Genomic DNA, 11,469 nt, shown 5'->3' on the forward strand with positions numbered 1-11,469 from the left:
GTCGGAACAGTGCGTGCCATGTTTTTATAATTTTAACTCTTCTTACAAAACTATAAGATGATCGGAATCGGTTTATTGCCAAGGACGTTTGCATATACAAGGAGTTTGGCTTCATGATTGGTGCATCACAATAAACACAGTGCAATGCTATAACACATCATTTAAATATAATAGATATATCATAGAATAAACAAACAAACCGATTAAGAGTACGTTAAAATAAGTGTTAGAGATGCTGCCTAATAAGTAACAGATGTGTATGTGTGTGTTTCAGGGTCTGATTGTGGCGGTCCTCTATTGTTTCCTCAACAGCGAGGTGAGTCTGCACACACTGGTTTCCCAACTTTAATTTCTCCACTTCACAGACACTAAACTCTTTGTTGGTGTATTATAAAAACAAAAAGGTCCAGATGGAGCTGAGGAGGACGTGGAGGAGTTTATCTCTCAAGCGTTACGTGGGGCGGGACTACCGGCTGCACGCCATGTCGGTCAGCCGCAACGGCAACGAAAGCTCTGCTCAGTTTCCCAGAAACTCCCGAGCCCAGTCCATCCTGCAGACTGAGACCACCATGCTCTGACTGGAGGGGTCTGTTGTTATAGAGACGTTCAGAACTGATCCTCGTAGTCACCAGGTACAGTAGAGGCTCGAAGTCTTACTCAAGGACACTTTCATAGACGTATCGTGAAGGACCTCTTGTTGGACCGTGTGCGCCTCCAGAAGATTTTGTCTTCAGCATTTTATTAATTCCCGTCACACACATGAAACAGCGCCTTCTGAAATCATGCAGAACAGAGATCTGCATCAACTAATTTAATATCAAGGTCTACTTTCATGATTAAACATTATTGACAAATATGCAAATAAAGAAGGCAAATACTGGTTCAATAAATAATCAACACACTTCTGTTGGGATCTAAAGGAGCGTGTTTGGGTTATCAGCATTTAAGAAACTGAATTCTTGACATCAATAGAATTATTGATGTATGTAACAATTATTAATGATTATTAATATAAACGGGGCACCACCCTGCGAACAGGGACCAATAACCAAACGATAAAACTAAGTCTCATAATTAGTAGTCACTCATAATGTCAATAGTCTGCGTATGACTATACATTCAGTGACAGTGAAGGGTTTTAAGTTCGAGCACAGGCTACTACATACAGTCTTATCAAATACATATGCACAAGTAATCACAGACGACTGCTCCTGAAAGTATAACAGAGTTTATTGAATCAAAATAATAAATTATCAAATCAATTAATATTGCAACCAACAAACGTTATCATACAATTTTATATGCCTAAACTAAAGAATGAATAAAATGGATGAGGGTGTATGTCTGTGTGTGTATGTGTATGTGTGTGTCTGTGGGTGAACAGGAAGAGGAGTCTTACAGCTACGCTAAAGACTACAAAGATGGCGGCGTCGAGTGACGCTGGCCAAAGGGGAGGGGCCTTAAGAACTACAGCTAAAAACTACAAAGATGGCGGAGTCGAGTGACTCTGGCCAAAATGGCAGAATGGGGCTGCTGTACGTAATTCACGTGTGCCTGGGCAGCACGTGATGTGAGGCGATCGTTTGAACGAGGTTCCCCAGGGGTAGAACTAGGAGCTGTGTGTGTGTGTGTTTCGTGAAAGGAGGAAAGAGAAAAAAGGAGCGAGAACTCGAAGTGAATCACGCTTCGGCGTGCGATGTGGTAGGGAGCCTGAGTGCTGGTTCTATCATGCATAAATATACCGCTGTCGTCTTGGAACTGCCGGTAACTTATGCCGTGATAAACCACGCACCTCAGCTCACTCACCGAGTCGAGTTAATGAAAAGAGAACTTCCACACGGAGTGGAAGACAATGAATGAAAGTAATCCCAAAAGAAACAGTCATAGTTGATACACCAATACAGCGGAGCTTCTCTGCTCCGTAATGATTGCGTAATACCTCAATATCACGCGACAGTCTTAAACACACAAAAACACGGGAATATCAACATATACATGAATGGCCTGAATTAAACTTAAGTTAATTTAAGCTAAGCTATGCCCAAATGCCAAGAATCTTACTTGTAGATGCTTCGTTGCAACGTGGAAGTGTTTGTGGCAAAGTGGTCCGTCTTCCTCGTCGGGAAGGGGGACAGGGGGGGGGGGGCTGCTTGCAGCGGGCGCTGTGTGTCGCACGGCGTTTGCTGGTGCGGCTTCGGTCCGTCGTGGCGTGGCTCTGGACGGGCGCAGGTCCGATCTGTACTCGCTGCAGGGAGGACAGTTTAACTTCGGCTGAGACGACGTGGTCCGTAGGTCTCCCGGTAATCATCGGTCAGGAGAGGAGCAAGGCTTCGTCGGCTCCTCTGTGCCGGTTTGTGCACAAAATAAAAAGAAGCAGAAAGCACTGAACGAATGCTGATGCAGATTCGTTATCGCGGGCTGTTTCGTCCAGCGAAATGGCTCGTGACCTGACAGAGTTTGAGGGTTTGAGGGCCGTTGTTTCCTCGTGGCCAGCGTTGCGCTGGCGGGGAAAGTTGGTTCTTCTGTGGCCTGGACGGGGGGTGTCCGAGCGAAGAGAGCGTGGTGTGCTCCCTGTTCGACGGAGGTCGACGGGAAAAAGCTGGATTCTCTGTGGCCTGGACGGGGGGGGGGTCCGTGCGAAGAGAGCGGTTGTGTGCTTCCTAACTCAACCGAGGTCGAAGGGGAAAAGCTTAGAAGTGTGAACTAAAAACAGTTTTATAGAACATCGGCTGAACCACAGGGGTCCTGGGGTCTCCTGGCCTTCGGCCAATGAGATTGCAGTGGTTACCATGGTTATTTGGGGGGGGGAAATTCACACCTGAGTGTGAAATTTCACCCAGAGGAGGCTTGTTCTCATCAAACTACAAGTCAGGATGAGACCTTTGCTTGAAAAAGCGAAGGCCTGATTGTCTTTGTCCACAGCACATGTTGAAGCCATTTATCAGACCCCAACATCCCCCCTTTGTTCTGAAGAGCGAGATGTTGGCTTCGGTCTTTAGAGCAAACCAAGGGCTGGCATGTGCATCCATGTGGTGGGGAAACCTGAAGAGGTGAGACAGTCCAAGTGTTCCTGAGACCAAAAGCAGTGGTTAAAACAGGCAGTGTTCATTGTTCATAGAGTTCAAGGTTCATAGTGGTCAAGTTCATGGTGTTCAAGTTCAGAGTTCATTGGCATCTGGGCAGATGACTAAGGTGGCATCTGGGCAGATGACTTTAACTACTTCTACCTACATCTACTATCATACACAATTCAAATCATAGGTGAGCAAAACATTATTCCCAAATAATTCAATCGCTATTATGATGTTGTGATAATCTAGCATTGTGGCACAGTGTCAAAGAAAGTAACAACCCAAATAAACAAAACAAAACACAAAAGAGAGAGAAGGAAAGAATAGAAAGACAAGAAGCAGGTGAGGGGCAAACAGTGGTTACTGGTTCAACTCCTAGACAGGACTGGAGTCCGTCGGCGGAGCAGTCGTAGGTTGGCTACGTGGTGTTATGAATAGGAGGGAATCCAGTTTGTCTGTCGCTTCTGGATCTATTGGTGCCTGATATGTGCGTCTATCTCTCTCTCTAATCGGTAGATTTAGAGCGAGTCCTGTGTCTAAGTTTTAGAATCTATCGATATTGGAGTTGCGTTGCCAAGACTATAGGCCAGAGGTACCTGTGAGGGTTGCATAACAGTAGTGGTAGCAGATTTACAGATTTCTTAGCACGGCTAGTGTGACTAGCTAGGCTGGTCTCTCGCTGCTCCAGCTGTTGACAGCTGAGCCTTCTCGGATGAGGTCCTGGGTTAAATCTGACTGCTACGGCAGAGGTTATGTCTTCTTTGGTTACGTCTGGTAGAGTCTATAAAGCATGCAAAGCGTTCGCTATGAGCGTGGAGCATCAGTTTACAGTCGCAATGGTTTGTCAGGTCATGCAACTGTTCTGGTTGAAGTTGGATGTGTTCGCGGTTAGTGCACGTCTACAGGGTGAGTTGAAGCATGCAGTTAAACGTTAGTAGTCAATAGTAAGCTGCCATTCTGCCGGTTTGTTTCGGCACTGGCGAGATTAGAGTGTACTTCCTGTGACGTACATCTCTCTAAGTTTCTGTTGTCAGAGATCCCACCCCCCTCGCGCTGTTCAAGTGGCGAGGGCGGATATCCCACGTGACCGTCAGCACTCAGGGAAACGTCGCGAACAGTTTCACTCTGGAGTGTGTCATGGCGGGCTGGTGATATCTCCCTCCCCCCACCCTCCTAATTAGAGATGGAGACAGGTCCGGCGCACAGGTCAAGTTCAGTTACCTACGGCACTGGCGACTTGACAGAACCGGCCGATGACTCGGCTGAAAGAAGGCGGTGGCTTCGTTGAACAAGCTGGAGGTGGATCATGCTGAGAGAGCAGGAGAAGAAGGCTTAGTTGACCAAAGGTTTTACGAGCTAGGGTGCTCGAAAGGGTGCTCGAAGGGCCTCTAAGGTTGTGGTACCCTAGAGGTGTATGCGAAAAGGTGGGGGAACACATGAGGCTCGTTTCTGACCCGGAGTCGGGTAGAGCAAGAGTGTTATGACCCCCCAGTAAGACTGACGAATATGTATAGATATATACATAACGGGCATTGCCTTTGCGAACAAGGTCGCCCAAGAAGGTTGAAGAACGAGGTGCGAAATGGGAGTGGTCGTTTCCGGAAGTGTGCTGAGTTCTCTTTCCCCCCCCTACCACGTCGACTTGGCAGCAGGGGGAAAGGTCACTCGGCTTAGTCAGGTGGGCTGCGAGTCAGCGTTACCTGATGTGTTGCCCTTGAGGGCGTCTTTCACCCCCCTGGTTCCGTTGGTCTTTCGACCGCCAGGGTCGTTTGTTCCTCGGGGGTGACCAGGGCTCGCTAGGCCAAGTCCTCTCGTCGTCTTCTGACGCTAGGTCGGAGTCGCTCGACTGTTGGATGCCTAAGACTATGGCGGTGTCTTCGTACCGATTTGTCGGCCGTCCGCGTGTCTCCCATGCAAGTTGCGCGTATTTCCTAATCTCTGGCATGGTGAGGTTACTCGTTCTGCAGTGCATGGTAACATCGTATCTCACGTTGTCGTGGAGATTGTGCAAGAAAAGCGACTTGAGGGCATGGTCTTCTAGACCTGGGGCGTTACGTCCTTGGAAGTACGCAGATCTCAAACGCCTGAAGTAGTCTCTCGGAGACTCTAGCCTTTCCTGGGAAATGGCAAAGGCGCCGAGGGTGGCAGAAGCTGGGTCGGTGTACAGGGAGTACTCCTCCCTAAGGGCGTGACAAAGGGATGAATAGCAGTCGCGGATGCTCGGCTGGAGCGTTTCAATGAAAGCGTGGACGCTTCGCGCAGTGGTTTTCCACACTAGCTTTAGCTTTTCGCGCGATGAGGGGCGCGATAGGTCGAGGAGGCAGCGATCGATCTCCCTTAGGTAGTCATCGATGCTCGAGTCGTGATTATCGGGATTGAAGCGCTCTACGTCTTTTGCCAGAGACTCAATCTGTCGAGTACACAGGCCTCCAAGGTTGATGGGGCCTGAGCCATCCGAGTCGTCTAAGTCTCCATACTCGCGATGGTGGTAACGACTATCATCCTCCCTCCCTGAGGGGGATGGGGTCAGTTATTGTCGCACGCGTGAACTGCGTGGAGGATTGCGTTCGCCTGAGGTGGTTTTGAAGCCACCTGGGCCGACTAGGACCTGGTGTTGGTCCTCTCTCCTCCTGGTCGGGGATGTCGCTTTCAGGAAATGCAAGGTGGTTCGGGTCTCGGGGAATGAGGGAGCCGAGACCAAGAAATGACTGGGCTGAAAGGCTCGATAGGGGGTAGCAGTACCTACCGGGGTTGCTGGAACACCTTGAAGCGCTTTCAGTGTGTCATCACTCTCTGATGCTTTAGAGAGTTTTAGGTTGACCTCTCTGAGGTCACTGCGCAGGCTACTATTTTCTGACTGTAGGGCTCTACAGTCACGTGACAACTCCTGAACCTCTATTCGGAGTGTCCAGATCTCGCGTTGCTGCTCGTCGCTCTGTGCCCGGGTTCGGGCAGCTTGCAGCTGCATTTTCTGATGGTAGATGAGCAGTATTTCGCCGATTACGTCCTGAATCAGGCGCTCTCTGTTACCTGCTGGGTTATTTACATAAGCCACCAGCTGCTCTAATTGCTCGTCGCATAGGACAGCAGTGTATTTTGCAAAGTACTCTCTTTCCTTTGCTGTGAGTCCGAGGACATCAGCCACCGCATCTCGTAATGCGGTGTCTTCTGGAGCTACAGCTCCAGGAATGGGGGATTTCTCGTTGCTCATTCTCTCTAATGAGTGCGACTCCCAATGGTTGTTAATTCCCTAGTGTTAGAACGGAAACTGTTAGTGTTTACGGTTCTCAGTGAAATGTCTAGTTCTGTAACTTAGGATTTCTACTGTTAGATGTTAATTACTGTTAGTGTTACGGTTCATGCAGGCGCACAGTGAAATGTCTAGCTCTGTGACTTACGTTTCTACTGTTGCTGCTCTGAGGTATCACTACTGCTTTGCAGCCAGAGGTGCGAAAATGCTAATGTGGTTTAGCACTTTGGGCCTGTGACACAGCTGTGTGTAACTTCTTTGGAGGGATTTAAGAAAGCAAGCAAGGTATTACAAATAAACGATCAAATCTACTACACAGCTGGCTGTTAGTTTTAAGAAATGAAACGAATAATTAAACCTGGAAACGAAATTAAATTTCGAGAAGGGAATTAAAGATTAAGATTAAAAATCAAAATTTAAAATCAAAAATTTAATTACAATAAGACAAGATTTTGAAGATCAAAGCCTACCTATTTTGGGAAATAAGTTTCAGGAATTTGGATCATTCAAAAGTAGAAAAAAAATAATTTTTCGAAAAAAATATTTTGAAAATTTAATTATTCAAAAATAATTATGGATTAATGTGCATATATACTGTAACAAAACTGGAATAACGTAGCCCTCACACGGGGCACCATTATGTTGGGATCTAAAGGAGCGTGTTTGGGTTATCAGCATTTAAGAAACTGAATTCTTGACATCAATAGAATTATTGATGTATGTAACAATTATTAATGATTATTAATATAAACGGGGCACCACCCTGCGAACAGGGACCAATAACCAAACGATAAAACTAAGTCTCATAATTAGTAGTCACTCATAATGTCAATAGTCTGCGTATGACTATACATTCAGTGACAGTGAAGGGTTTTAAGTTCGAGCACAGGCTACTACATACAGTCTTATCAAATACATATGCACAAGTAATCACAGACGACTGCTCCTGAAAGTATAACAGAGTTTATTGAATCAAAATAATAAATGATCAAATCAATTAATATTGCAACCAACAAACGTTATCATACAATTTTATATGCCTAAACTAAAGAATGAATAAAATGGATGAGGGTGTATGTCTGTGTGTGTATGTGTATGTGTGTGTCTGTGGGTGAACAGGAAGGAGTCTTACAGCTACGCTAAAGACTACAAAGATGGCGGCGTCGAGTGACGCTGGCCAAAGGGGAGGGGCCTTAAGAACTACAGCTAAAAACTACAAAGATGGCGGAGTCGAGTGACTCTGGCCAAAATGGCAGAATGGGGCTGCTGTACGTAATTCACGTGTGTCTGGGCAGCACGTGATGTGAGGCGATCGTTTGAACGAGGTTCCCCAGGGGTAGAACTAGGAGCTGTGTGTGTGTGTGTTTCGTGAAAGGAGGAAAGAGAAAAAAGGAGCGAGAACTCGAAGTGAATCACGCTTCGGTGTGCGATGTGGTAGGGAGCCTGAGTGCTGGTTCTATCATGCATAAATATACCGCTGTCGTCTTGGAACTGCCGGTAACTTATGCCGTGATAAACCACGCACCTCAGCTCACTCACCGAGTTGAGTTAATGAAAAGAGAACTTCCACACGGAGTGGAAGACAATGAATGAAAGTAATCCCAAAAGAAACAGTCATAGTTGATACACCAATACAGCGGAGCTTCTCTGCTCCGTAATGATTGCGTAATACCTCAATATCACGCGACAGTCTTAAACACACAAAAACACGGGAATATCAACATATACATGAATGGCCTGAATTAAACTTAAGTTAATTTAAGCTAAGCTATGCCCAAATGCCAAGAATCTTACTTGTAGATGCTTCGTTGCAACGTGGAAGTGTTTGTGGCAAAGTGGTCCGTCTTCCTCGTCGGGAAGGGGGACAGGGGGGGGGGGGGCTGCTTGCAGCGGGCGCTGTGTGTCGCACGGCGTTTGCTGGTGCGGCTTCGGTCCGTCGTGGCGTGGCTCTGGACGGGCGCAGGTCCGATCTGTACTCGCTGCAGGGAGGACAGTTTAACTTCGGCTGAGACGACGTGGTCCGTAGGTCTCCCGGTAATCATCGGTCAGGAGAGGAGCGAGGCTTCGTCGGCTCCTCTGTGCCGGTTTGTGCACAAAATAAAAAGAAGCAGAAAGCACTGAACGAATGCTGATGCAGATTCGTTATCGCGGGCTGTTTCGTCCAGCGAAATGGCTCGTGACCTGACAGAGTTTGAGGGTTTGAGGGCCGTTGTTTCCTCGTGGCCAGCGTTGCGCTGGCGGGGAAAGTTGGTTCTTCTGTGGCCTGGACGGGGGGTGTCCGAGCGAAGAGAGCGTGGTGTGCTCCCTGTTCGACGGAGGTCGACGGGAAAAAGCTGGATTCTCTGTGGCCTGGACGGGGGGGGGGGTCCGGGCGAAGAGAGCGGTTGTGTGCTTCCTAACTCAACCGAGGTCGAAGGGGAAAAGCTTAGAAGTGTGAACTAAAAACAGTTTTATAGAACATCGGCTGAACCACAGGGGTCCTGGGGTCTCCTGGCCTTCGGCCAATGAGATTGCAGTGGTTACCATGGTTATTTGGGGGGGGGAAATTCACACCTGAGTGTGAAATTTCACCCAGAGGAGGCTTGTTCTCATCAAACTACAAGTCAGGATGAGACCTTTGCTTGAAAAAGCGAAGGCCTGATTGTCTTTGTCCACAGCACATGTTGAAGCCATTTATCAGACCCCAACACTTCCATAGTCTCTGTTGTCTCAGATATTTATGGGAGACGGCCGAGTGTATCATCTGTTACAGTGAAGGCCTTACAAACTGTCCATATACACATACATGAATACATAACAACAATCCAGCATATAGCCAACATGAAAGAATGTTCGACTAGCTAGCTTCTAAGCTAATATTAACATTGCTGTCAATGGAGAAATGCTAATCGCGATTAGCATTTAATACAACGCAAATACTATATTAACAGAGCAAATACAATAGAATATAATATATCTTCTCATGCTTCATGACGAAATACTCACAGACTAAGGTCTCTCAAGGTTACCAAACAGAAGAGGTGAAACATTAGTGCAGCGTGTCCTTTCATTAGAATACTAAAACAACGAGGTACTAACTACGGCAAGAGAGGAAGGACAAATGCGAGCATGAAAAGGCAATGACATTCTACAACACAGAAATGTGGGGGCAGAACATATATGTGTATGAAGTCATATATATATATATATGTGTATGAAGTCATATATATATATATATATGTGTATGAAGTCATATATATATATATATATATATATATATATATGTGTATGAAGTCATATATATATATATATATGTGTAGGAAGTTATATATATATATGTGTATGAAGTCATATATATATATATATGACTTCATACACATATATATATATAACTTCATACATATATATATATATATATATATGTGTATGAAGTCATATATATATATATGACTTCATACATATATATATATATAACTTCATACACATATATATATATATATATATATATATATATATATGACTTCATACATATATATATATATATAACTTCATACACATATATATATATATATATATATATATGTGTATGAAGTCATATATATATATATATGTGTATGAAGTCATATATATATATATATGACTTCATACACATATATATATATATATATATATATGTGTATGAAGTCATATATATATATATATATGACTTCATACACATATATATATATATGACTTCATACACATATATATATGACTTCATACACATATATATATATATATGACTTCATACACATATATATATGACTTCATACACACATATATATATATATATATATATGTGTATGAAGTCATATATATATATATATATGTGTATGAAGTCATATATATATATATATATATATATATATGTGTATGAAGTCATATATATATATATATATATATGTGTATGAAGTCATATATATATATATATATATGTGTATGAAGTCATATATATATATATATAACTTCATACACATATATATATATATATATATATATATATATATATATATATGACTTCATACACATATATATATATATATGACTTCATACACATATATATATATATATATATATATATATATGACTTCATACACATATATATATATATGACACGGTTACTTCCTGTTTTATAATCTTTGCTAAGTACAGTGGCCGGCTGTTTAGGGAATTATTGAGCCTTTTTAATATATTTTAGAGAAAGATGATTAAACTTTATACGTGTGAGCTGTGTTTAAAGGTTTATCTAAAGGTTAGGACCGACTAACATTTTAGATTTTGGCTTTTATTGACATTAAGAAAAGTGAATCATTCAAACTTTGAAATTAGCCGAATTCTGACACTTTGTGTCGACAACGAAAGTTACGGACGTAACTACGGTTCTATGAATCCTGGATGACCGCCAGAGGCAGTGCTTAACACTGGATGTATCCCGTCTCGCGCATGCGCAGGTCGAATATTTATATCAACAAAGTCACGTGTGACCTCGGATGACCACCGTCATCTATAAGTTCCGGTGTCATCCTGAGCTCAGTCCTATGGAATCTTCTCGCGAGTTCACGGGATTCCGAGTGACCAAGAACTCTGGCGGTCATCCAGGATTCATAGAACCGTAGTTACGTCCGTAACTTTCGTTCTATTTCATCCTTACTGACCGCCAGAGGCAGTGCTTAACACTGGATGACTTATACCAAAAGAGTCACGAGGAAGCACAGTAACTACCCCTTATAGCTCCGGCAGAGAAAATTGGCCAAGAACCCTCCCCAGTGGGTGAGGGCCGGCAACGTTAACTCTGTAGTGTTTGGTGAATGTGCTCGGCGATGCCCATGAGGCCGCCGCACATGTATCCCCCACAGGCACACCCCTCAGGCTTGCCCTCGGTGTGGGGACACTCTTGGTAGTGACCCTTCACCCCGGATGGCCGAGCGCAGCCGCTCGCCTTGTATGTATCGGCAATGGCCTCCACTATCCAGTGGGACAGGTGCCGTTTTTCCTTTTTCCCTTAAAAAGGAGCACAGCCCTTCTTAGGCTCACCATAACTGACTATGCAGGCGGTGGCTGCCATATAAGCTCTGAGGGCCCACACTGGGCACAGCAGCCTTGACCTCTCCTCTCCCGATGGGGGAGGGG

The sequence above is a fragment of the Melanostigma gelatinosum genome, assembly GCF_949748355.1.
Source record: "Melanostigma gelatinosum genome assembly, chromosome: 10".
Lineage (NCBI taxonomy): Eukaryota > Metazoa > Chordata > Actinopteri > Perciformes > Zoarcidae > Melanostigma > Melanostigma gelatinosum.